The sequence below is a fragment of the Podarcis tiliguerta genome (assembly GCF_965153285.1).
Source record: "Podarcis tiliguerta genome assembly, chromosome: Z".
Taxonomy (NCBI): Eukaryota; Metazoa; Chordata; class Lepidosauria; order Squamata; family Lacertidae; genus Podarcis; species Podarcis tiliguerta.
Genome location: NC_139553.1, coordinates 32,204,055 through 32,214,098, shown reverse-complemented (window position 1 = coordinate 32,214,098; position 10,044 = coordinate 32,204,055). Strand labels below are relative to the sequence as shown.

The following is a 10,044-nucleotide window of genomic DNA, read 5'->3' as shown; positions in this document are numbered from 1 at the left end:
ACAAGGCACTGCGTGAATAAGAAGGCAAGCAGGTTGTGGTTACCTGGTGGCACTGGGATGGGGGGGCAGAAAGGGAGGTAACTCCACCTGCCTCCAACCTGACCCAAGTTTTGTCTCCAACCTTATAGGGTAACCTCACAGCACAGTCAGACTCTTTCCCATCCCTTGCTCCTATAGAATGCCTTCTCCTTTCACATCTGCTCTCTCTACCTCAAGATACAGGGGCAGTAGAGATAGACACTTGACATTCTCGTTTGTCCTTTCTGGCCAGGTGACGGCAACATGCCTCTCACAGGGCCCTGGACTGGCATTTCAGAGACCTTTGCTGCACGTGTGACTTGAGGCTGCTGAGCAAAGGTTAAATGGAGCGTATAAGAGGAGCTGACACCAGGTGGACGAGAGCTGGCAGAGATGGGAAGTGAAGCAGGTGAAAGGGAGGTAAGCAGCCAGGTGGGGCAGCCTGGCCCAAGATGGCAGCTAAAGCATATTGCTCAGTGACTAGAAATCTTGCAGGACTCCAGCTCCAATCAGACCCACCCACATTGGTCATTGATGGTGGAAGTTGTAGCCCAACAACATCCGGAGGGCCACAGGTTCCCTATCCCTGTCTTTTCGTGCATTTTGTAACCCCGCCCCCCCATTTTTGTATGCATTTTTGTACATATCATTTGGCTACAGAACTGTTTTGCAAAATCCAGAAAAGTGTGAAATTTTGAAGGAGGGCTGTGTATTCAGTTTGCGTATTTTTTCAGAAAGTGCAAAATTACCATATTTTTTGCTCTATAAGATGCACCAGACCGTAAGACGCACCTAGTTTTTGGAGGAGGAAAACAAAGAAAAAAAATATTCTGAATCTCAGAAGCCAGAACAGCAAGAGGGATCGCTGCGCAGCGGAAGCAGCAATCCCTCTTGCTGTTCTGGCTTCTGGGATAGCTGCGCAGCCTGCATTCGCTCCATAAGACGCACACACATTTCCCCTTACTTTTTAGGAGGGGAAAAGTGAGTCTTATAGAGCAAAAAATGTGGTAAGTATGTTGGCCTTTAAAGCTGAACTGATATGGCTTTCTCCCCCATCCCTATTGACAGGTGGGCTGTCTTGCCCACCTGTCAAAAGTTGACCCATGGGGTGGGGCTAGATAAGGATCTGACCCACAGGGCCCCAAAGGTTCCCTTCCCTTCGTGCTAAGTCATAGTTTGGTGATATGCGAACCAGGCTGCCTTGTCAGGTCTTGACTTCAGGCAGCTGTGAGAGGGGAGCCAGGTGTCAAAGCTAAAGACCTCAGAGCCATGCAGGATCTGAGTTCCCCAGGAAAGTCTCAGCCCACGCAAGAAGCCTTTTGTAGTTCTTCCTATCTAGAGCAGCCCAGTGACCAGACTAATCAGAGATTATCAGCCAAACCTAACAAATGCGCACTCTTGCTGGTTAGCATGAGAAGGAGCAAAGTCCACAGAGCTGTATTGCTGATAGGCAGATATTCAGATCATAGAAATACATTTGATAGAGAGGGCTCTGTGTGATGTCATTTCCCCTCCTTTCCTGGAGAGAAAGGAACATGTAGCACTTCTTCTCTCTCTGTCTCTCGTTCTGTTTTCTTTTACAGGCAGATGCTTGAAGCTGGTATTTTGTCTGCTTAGTTCCCCCCCCCCCCCGCTTCCTTAGCGTGATCCAATGCATGATTATAAAGTAAGCAAATCTTATTTTTAAACTTACTTTACAAGTTGTTGCCTGACTCTTTGTTAAGTGGGGTAAGAAGGGGGAAACCACCTTACTTCATTAGCTGGATTTGCTCAAAAGGAAGCTTTGCAGCCTAATTCCCATGCTTTTAATTTTGCTGCCAACGATGGGATTTTAAAACTCTGTTCAGCCCCCACACATGACTTCCTGGAGGGATAAATTGTAATTAATATATTCCCTCCTACCCATTAAAATCCATCCACAAAACTAGGTGGGCAGGGTTCAGTCCAGGGCCTAAGAATACCCCTCTGCCCAGAGATATACTGCAAACCATATGGGAACTCACCACATGTGACATGGGGCCGCTGAATGCAGAGCCAAGGTTTCCCAGGCCTTGTGCAGACTGTCAGAAAAATCTTTGGTTCCCCAGTTCTGCTTGTGTTGTGTTTTGTGCGGCCACCTTTAAAACACGGAACATGGTAGAAGGTGCAGCCATTCACAGCTTCGACAGTGTGACTACAGTTAGTGCCTGAAGTGGTGGTTGATGCGCACTAGGATTTGAAGGGAATAAGGCAGGGAGCCCAGTGGTAGGTGGAGCCAGACTCAGGCAGAGAAAACCAATTCTTGTTTTCTCCCCACACTCCTCTCTGCTGAGTTCTGTGACTCTGAGACTAAGGAGGAGGAGAGGGCTGTTGAGTAGTGTTACCTGCTAGATTGGTTGTAAATAAGAAGGGAGGCAGGTGGGAGCTGGCTGAGGGCATACTGAACTTGGAGCAATGTCCTGTTTGCCCAAATGGAGCTGCTTTTGTGTGTCTAGTCACCTTGGTTTTGTGTGTAGTCTGAGGCTATGTGCTATAAACTGGAAGAAAGCCTTCTCAATTCAATGGGATCCGCTTCTGAGTGATGGGAAAGGTCCATAGCTCAGTGTTAGAGTAACTAATTTGCATGTGGAAAGTTCAGTCTGTGGCGCCACCAGGTGGGTCTGGGTTAGACCCCTTTCTGAAACCCCAGAGAGCTGCTGTCACTCAGTGCAGACAGTACTGTGGGAAACGGGGCCATTCAATACACTGTCAGCTTCCTAGCAAGTCTGCTTACGATTGCAGGCTTCGTGGTTAAATATCCAGAGAAAATTTCCTGTCCAGCATCGCCGACTCAAAGACAGCACGGATTGCGCTCTAGCAATGGAAGGCACATTGATTAATTCAGTCTATCAAAGGGATGAGTACATCATCTATGATTCATCATTTGGGCAAATTTCAGTTAACCGTTGGGATTTCATTTCTTACGAGAAATAGCTCACAGCAACAAAATATATGGACAAATTCTGTCCATAACAAGCTGCCTATTTATTAAGGGCAGAGCTCCCAAAACAGGAACTATACAAATTACAAATGCTTGTCAAACCTTGTCACATTTTTTCAGAATTTATCTCTGAGATGAATTCTTTATGCCTCCAGTTTATGGTTGAGACTGGGGGCTGTTTCCTCAAAGCTTCTCTTGCTTGCTTGTTACTGCTAAACGCTGCTCAGAGCTGGAGGCAAACTTACCCAGAAATGAAAGCCTTTCTGTTGTGTTTTTATACCCTGTTTATAATTATATAATTGTATTCGTTTTGTTAACTCCTGATTTGCTTTTTTCTTCTTTCAGCTTTATTATTGAAAGCTCCTTGTGTTAAACTCACATTATTCTGTTGTTACTGTTTGTGCATATTGTCCATTTTTGTTTTTTAACAAAAATTTTAAAAATTAATTGTGGGGAACTGAACTTAACATTGCAAAACTGAGGAGAAAGGGGCAGTTTCATCAGTCCCTGAGAACAGGATGCTGATAGCCTCAGTACATATAGTGAGGGCTTGCTGGGCAATGTAATGCAGTCAACATAAGAGAAAGGGCTGGGATGGCTCTCAGGGTTGTAGGTGTTCAAGCCCCACATTGGGCAAAAGATTCCCTTCCAATGCTACAATTCCATGGTTTTTATTATTATTATTATTATTATTATTTATTAAATTTATATACTGCTCTTCATCACAAGATCTCAGGTGGTTCACAGATCTATAGACAGACTTTGTTGTTGTTTAGTCGTGTCCAACTCTTCGTGACCCCATGGATCAGAGCACACCAGGCACTCCTGTCTTCCACAGCCTCTCACAGTTTGGTCAAATTCATGTTCGTAGCTTCGAGAACACTGTCCAACCATCTCATCCTCTGTCGTCCCCTTCTCCTTGTGCCCTCAATCTTTCCCAACATCAGGATCTTTTCCAGGGAGTCTTCTCTTCTCATGAGGTGGCCAAAGTATTGGAGCCTCAGCTTCAGGATCTGTCCTTCCAGTGAGCATTCAGGGCTGATTTCCTTCAGAATGGAGAGGTTTGATCTTCTTGCAGTCCATGGGACTCTCAAGAGACTCCTCCAGCACCATAATTCAAAAGCATCAATTCTTCGGCGATCATCCTTCTTTATGGTCCAGCTCTCACTTTCATACATCACTACTGGGAAAACCATGGTGTTAAGTATATGGACCTTTGTTGGCAAGGTGATGTCTCTGCTTTTTAAGATGCTGTCTAGGTTTGTCATTGCTTTTCTCCCAAAAAGCAGGCATCTTTTGATTTTGTGACTGCTGTCACCATCTGCAGTGATCAAGGAGGCCAAGAAAGTAAAATCTCTCACTGCCTCCATTTCTTCCCCTTCTGTTTGCCAGGAGGTGATGGGACCAGTGACCATGATCTTAGTTTTTTTGATGTTGACCATATTTTGCACTCTCCTCTTTCACCCTCATTAAAAGGTTTTTTAACTCCTCCTCACTTTCTGCCATCAAGGTTGTGTCATCTGCATATCTGAGGTTGTTGATATTTCTTCCGGCAATCCACCATAAATTTGCAGAGGAGAAAGGAAAACTTTTGGTTGGTGGCTGACGTGAGGTGGCTATGTTCTTTGGTTTCCTCTCCTCCCTCTCATGGCACAGGGAACAGTCAGCTGAATGTACAGCTATGCATGGGCGGGAGCGTGAAAAATGTTTTCTGAAAGCCCTGCAGGAGCTACCTTGAGGCTCCTGAGCTTGTCAAGCAAAGTAATTTCTGTTTTAAAAATGCACGGAGTTTATAGAGTGTCAGCCGGCAATGATAATATGTTCAGTGTGGAGCAAGCGGTCAGCCACGGGATGGCTTATTCTATCTGACGACTCTCAGCCATCCGTTCCCCTCTTTTTTTCTTTCTGCTTTGCTGTCAGCTTAACCTGCCAATCTCTGCTGCCTAATTAATGCTCTGCCCACACTCGTCTCCCGGCGCAGAGCTCAAAGGCCACCTCACAAAAAGTAGCATGGGAGTAAAAACCTCTGATCTTGACAGCTGAGGAAAGCAGTAAGTAACATAATGGCCCAGAATGAGATGAGCTGGGAAGGAGTGTTTCATCTACATCCACATCTTATGTTTAAAATACAGTGCTGCTACTTTAATAGCTAAGCCTTCCCCCAAAGAATTTTGGGAAATGTAGTTTAAGGATTCTGAGAGGTATTAAAGGTAAAGGTAAAGGTACCCCTGCTCGTACGGGCCAGTTGTGTCCGACTCTAGGGTTTCACGCTCATCTCGCTCAAGAGGCCGGGAGCCAGCGCTGTCCGGAGACACTTCCGGGTCACATGGCCAGCGTGACTAAGCGGCATCTGGCGAGCCAGCACCAGCGCCGCACACGGAAACACCGTTTACCTTCCCGCTATAAAGTGGTACCTATTTATCTACTTGCACTTAGGGGTGCTTTCAAACTGCTAGGTGGGCAGGAGCTGGGACCAAACGACGGGAGCTCACCCCGCCGCAGGGATTCGAACCGCCAACCTTGCGATCAGCAAGTCCTAGGCACTGAGGTTTTACCCACAGCGCCACCCGTGTCCCTATTAGGAGGCCCCTACCACCACCACCCCAGTGCCACGGGGTGGTTTAACAATCTATCCCTCTTCCCAAGGAGCTCTGGATGCTGCAACTCTGTGAGAGCAAGAGAGGTTTCCTAACAACTCTCAGCACCCTTTAACAAATGACAGTTCCCAGAATTTCTTGGGAGAAGCCTTGACTGTTCAAAGTGGTATAGTAGTGCTTTAAATATATGGTGTGGATGTAGCCTTTGTGGGCAAAGTGGCCGAGGTACAAAGAGATTTCAAATGCACAGAGGATGGGGTTTTGCCACATGGTAGAACACTCTGTTTCAGGTGTGAGGAACTGGATTGAGTCAGCAGATCCAATTCTTCTCCACACACACCCCGGCCCACAATAGGCCAAGTATGACAGGTAACTGGGGACACATGCCTGTCAACCACCTGGCATCACAGTGATGCCAAGGGCCCTCTTTTGCATGATTTTCCTTGGACCATAATATTGAACCCTGCTCTTTGTAAATCGCCTGAAGTGTTGTTATTTTATTTGCTTTGATTGCTGTAATTTGTTTTTATACTGTTGTTATATGAGTTTTAGGTTGTATTTTGTTCTAATGGAATTGTTTTTAAATTGCACATAGTGTACACTGCTTAGATTTCATATATATGGAGTGGTTCTGATATGCTTTTACAAAACAAAATAGCACTGTGCATGGAAGCCCCAGTCACCAGCTGATTGCCAGAGCATGCAATGTGTTAGACACAGGGTTGTCATTTATGATCTCAGGTGCAGGGCAGGTGGGCCAACTTGGCTTTGTCTAATCCTGCTTTAAAGACATCTAAGTTGGTGGCAACATAGGTCACATGTGGAAGCAAATCCTATAGGTTTAACTATTGCACTGTATGAAGAAGTACTTCCTTTTGTCTGCCTGAATCTCCCGCCATGACTAGTGAAGTTTGAAACTGATGACAGTTCGTCAATGACGCAAGAGTTTATTTCCTATGGTTTTCACTGTTATCTTGAAGGTTTGTCCATCATAATTTCGCAAGAGGCGCAATCATGTAGAAATCCCTGATGGACGCTGCTGATTCACGCAATGGGTTCATTGGATTGCATTTAACAGGTTTTCTCTGTGATAAGTGGCGAATCTATCAGCAGTTGTATGATTCTGTGAAGCTGTTATTGAGGATCTCCTATAACAGATGGTCCTCTTATCACTACCTTGCCTGCCTCCCTGTCAGTAATAGCAATTGTTTCATCCATGTATCAGGAGCACACAGAAACTGCAAGGTGGTTGAACTAGCTCGCCGGTCTGGCAACCTGGAAAAGGCAAAGGGACCTAAGTAAACATACATGAATGTTTCATTGTGGTAGCTTTGCCCCCCTTGCCTCAGATCCGCAGCTGTTCTTGCAGTTCTTCGCTGCTCAAGCTTGCAGTGAATTTGACAACATATTTTATTCATTAGTGTTTGGGTTTTATTTCACGGGTAGCGATGAAAGCGAATTACACGTTTTGCCAAAACTCTAAGCTCACTGATGAATGAAGATGAAATGTCTTTCTGCAACTCTATCATGTTTTGCCAGTGTTTCATCTAGTAGCTGTCTGTTGTTACACACAGTTTTGTTCTTTTCCGAAGTCCAAGTTCTTGCAAGGTGAGGGATACAGGATTCAGTGGCATCCTGGACACCTGTGTGCAGGGCTTAGGCTGGTGACTCCAAAAGAGCAGAAGTCAAATGTTGTTTCAGTACCAGTCTGAGCCTTCACTAGCTGCTGCAGATCTTACTAGCTGGTAGGTGTTGGAAGTGTGAAAGCAGGGGTAATTCAAATTGCAGTTTATGGATTAATTATGGTTATGTTAAAACCAACTAACCAAGAGGAGACAGGTAGAGGTGTTGCTTAGAAACTGGGCAGAATAGAATGATCTTTGCTGAAGAAGCACATGCCCTGATTGACTATGTAGAAGGAAATGTCCTCCATAGGCTTGATTGAATGTCTTCCTGCTACGTACAAGGCCTGAAGTAAGAAAGACAAAACGGTGTGTTCCTTTCTCCTTGAATTATTCACTGTTTTTGTTCCCTTTTGCTCAGCAAAGTGTTAGCTGGATTTCTTGTCTCTCTGGACTCCCATCTGCTTCAATTAAGTGACTTTGCTAACCGTAAGGCCCTCTGGGGATCACCCTGAGGCCAAATCAGTCTCCTACTCTGCATCCCTGGTTTCACCCCTCTAACTCTGAGGTCATTGTGTACATTACAACTTTCATTGCTGTTTAAGGCTTGATTAAGGGTATTTGTTTCTGCAATTTGATAGGAAACATCTGGCTTGGTAGCATCCAGGCAGGTAAATAGCAAATGGGCTTGCACATCTTGTTTAATTAATCACTTGGTACACACCTTGAGTTGCTGCTTGGATGCTCAGTCAATGAAAAGCCTATGGCCAAAAAGTCCTGTTAGTAAGTCATGGCAGCGAGAGAAGTCAATGGAGATGGATGTGATATTTGATGAGAGTTTGGGTCAGCGGTGGTGGGAACCTGCTGGAAAGAAATATTCCATTTCAAGAGGACCCAGATTACTGTAACAATCTGCATGTGTGGGTTTGCTTGCTCCTTCTCTCTCTGGCATTCTGCTCTGTTTACCTCCTGACTCCTGTCTCACCCCACCTTCTCCCCTCTAGCCATGCTGTTTCCTTCCTTACAGTCCTCTAGATTCCTCCCATAGCCCACCTACCCTCTTGGTCAGTTCAGCTGCTCAGATTTTGATCTGAGCCTTGAAAAGTACCGTATTTTTTGCTCTATAAGACTCACTTTTTCCCTCCTAAAAAGTAAGGGGAAATGTGTGTGCATCTTATGGAGCGAATGCAGGCTGCGCAGCTATCCCAGAAGCCAGAACAGCAAGAGGGATTGCTGCTTTCACTGCGCAGTGATCCCTCTTGCTATTCTGGCTTCTGAGATTCAGAATATTTTTTTTCTTGCTTTCCTCCTCCAAAAACTAGGTGCGTCTTGTGGTCTGGTGCGTCTTATAGAGCGAAAAATACGGTACATAGAGCTGAAAGAGGAAGTGATAGGAAGAGGCACTCTTTCAACATCCTCCTTCAGCTCTATTACTTTTCAAAGGGGAACAGGGGAACCACGCTCACCACCCCATAGCGGGGCGGCAGCGGGGCTCTGAGCCTTTGCTTATGCATGGGGATGTCCATAAGGGTACCATTATGCTCACGGACACCACACAGGTGACTCCACGCTTACTTTCATTGCTGTCTCTGGCATTTTGGACTATTCCATCAGGTCTTCAGCCACTTCCACCAGCTTTGTGCCAAGTTATTTTCCAACAATGCATTCTGATGCAGAATAAACTCCAGTCCAGAGTAAAAATCCTGACTGCATACACACCATACATATAAAACACCCAGCCCACTCCCTTCCCCAAAAGTCATGGGAACTGCAATTTACCGCTCACAGAGTGACAATTCCCAGGATTCTTTGGAGGGGGGGGGGGCATGTGCTTTAAATGTATGGTGTGTACACAGCCTTTGAGGCATTTGCTAAGTAGTACCATGCTTAGTAGTAATTGCCCTGAAAACCATCTACTTGTTAGCTTTGCTGCCAAATTAGGCCAGACTAGATAGTGATTTATGCTCAAGAGATGTCGGGAGACGCAGTCTTGCATGAAAACCGTATCTTGTACTCTTCTCTCATGAGAGGAGTTGCTTTTTAGGGCTCCCAGACTTGTCAGCCTTAAAGCAGAACCTTGACGAGGAGCGAAGGAATCAAACCTCAGCCCTAGGTGCTCCTGCAGCAAATGTGGTTGTCTTTACCTTGATTGTTAAGAATCCATCATGAAATCCGGCATTACCTGCTGAGACTAGGGTAGACGTGGCAGTACATCAAGAAAGGTATCTTTGTGCAGCTGCGTGGTGCAAGAAGCAGATTAATGGGCAAGCTGCAGAAGATAATAGAGAAGTATTCCCCCCCCCAGCAAGCCTCCTCCTCCTCCGTTACACAGAACAGTGCACAGCCTTTAATGGCAGGAAGGGGGGTTTTCTTTTGAAGCAGCTGGACTCTTGATAATTGTTCTCCAAGGCCATTATTGCTTTAATCCAACGGGAAAATTTGGGGAGTTTCCTGAATTTGGCAAGAGCTGGTTTTGCGACTGCTCCATTTTTCACTCCATCCTGTCCTTGGCCTTTGGGAACCTTTATTATGAACACGTTTCTGAGTGCTTGCTATGAGACACAGAAGGTCAGTGTTCCATCAGTGCTGCTCTGTGCGGAGCAGTGGCGCATGAGCATGCAATATTAAACACGCTACTTGCCCAGCTCCAGAATACTGACACTGATTAGCAGGTAGCGTGGAGGGTTCAAAAGGAACGGGCATGTTCTCTCGCACGATGGTGTTTCCACTCATGTACAATCTGTCACCTCTGAACTCCTCTGCATATGTTGCCTCTTGGGTGAATGCTCAAAGCGAGGTGAAACACCAGCCTTGCTTGACAAGTTCTTGCATATCTCTAAGTGGGAGA

At 45.7% G+C, this 10,044-nt stretch overlaps 1 long non-coding RNA gene across 1 annotated transcript; it reads left to right on the top strand.

Moving 5' to 3' along the window:
- Positions 1-272: 272 nt before the first annotated feature.
- Positions 273-3,351, top strand: LOC310669863. Its single transcript, XR_014507433.1, has 3 exons — positions 273-438; positions 1,602-1,684; positions 2,779-3,351. It is a non-coding gene; the product is annotated as an uncharacterized lncRNA (long non-coding RNA).
- The last annotated feature ends 6,693 nt before the right edge of the window (positions 3,352-10,044 follow it).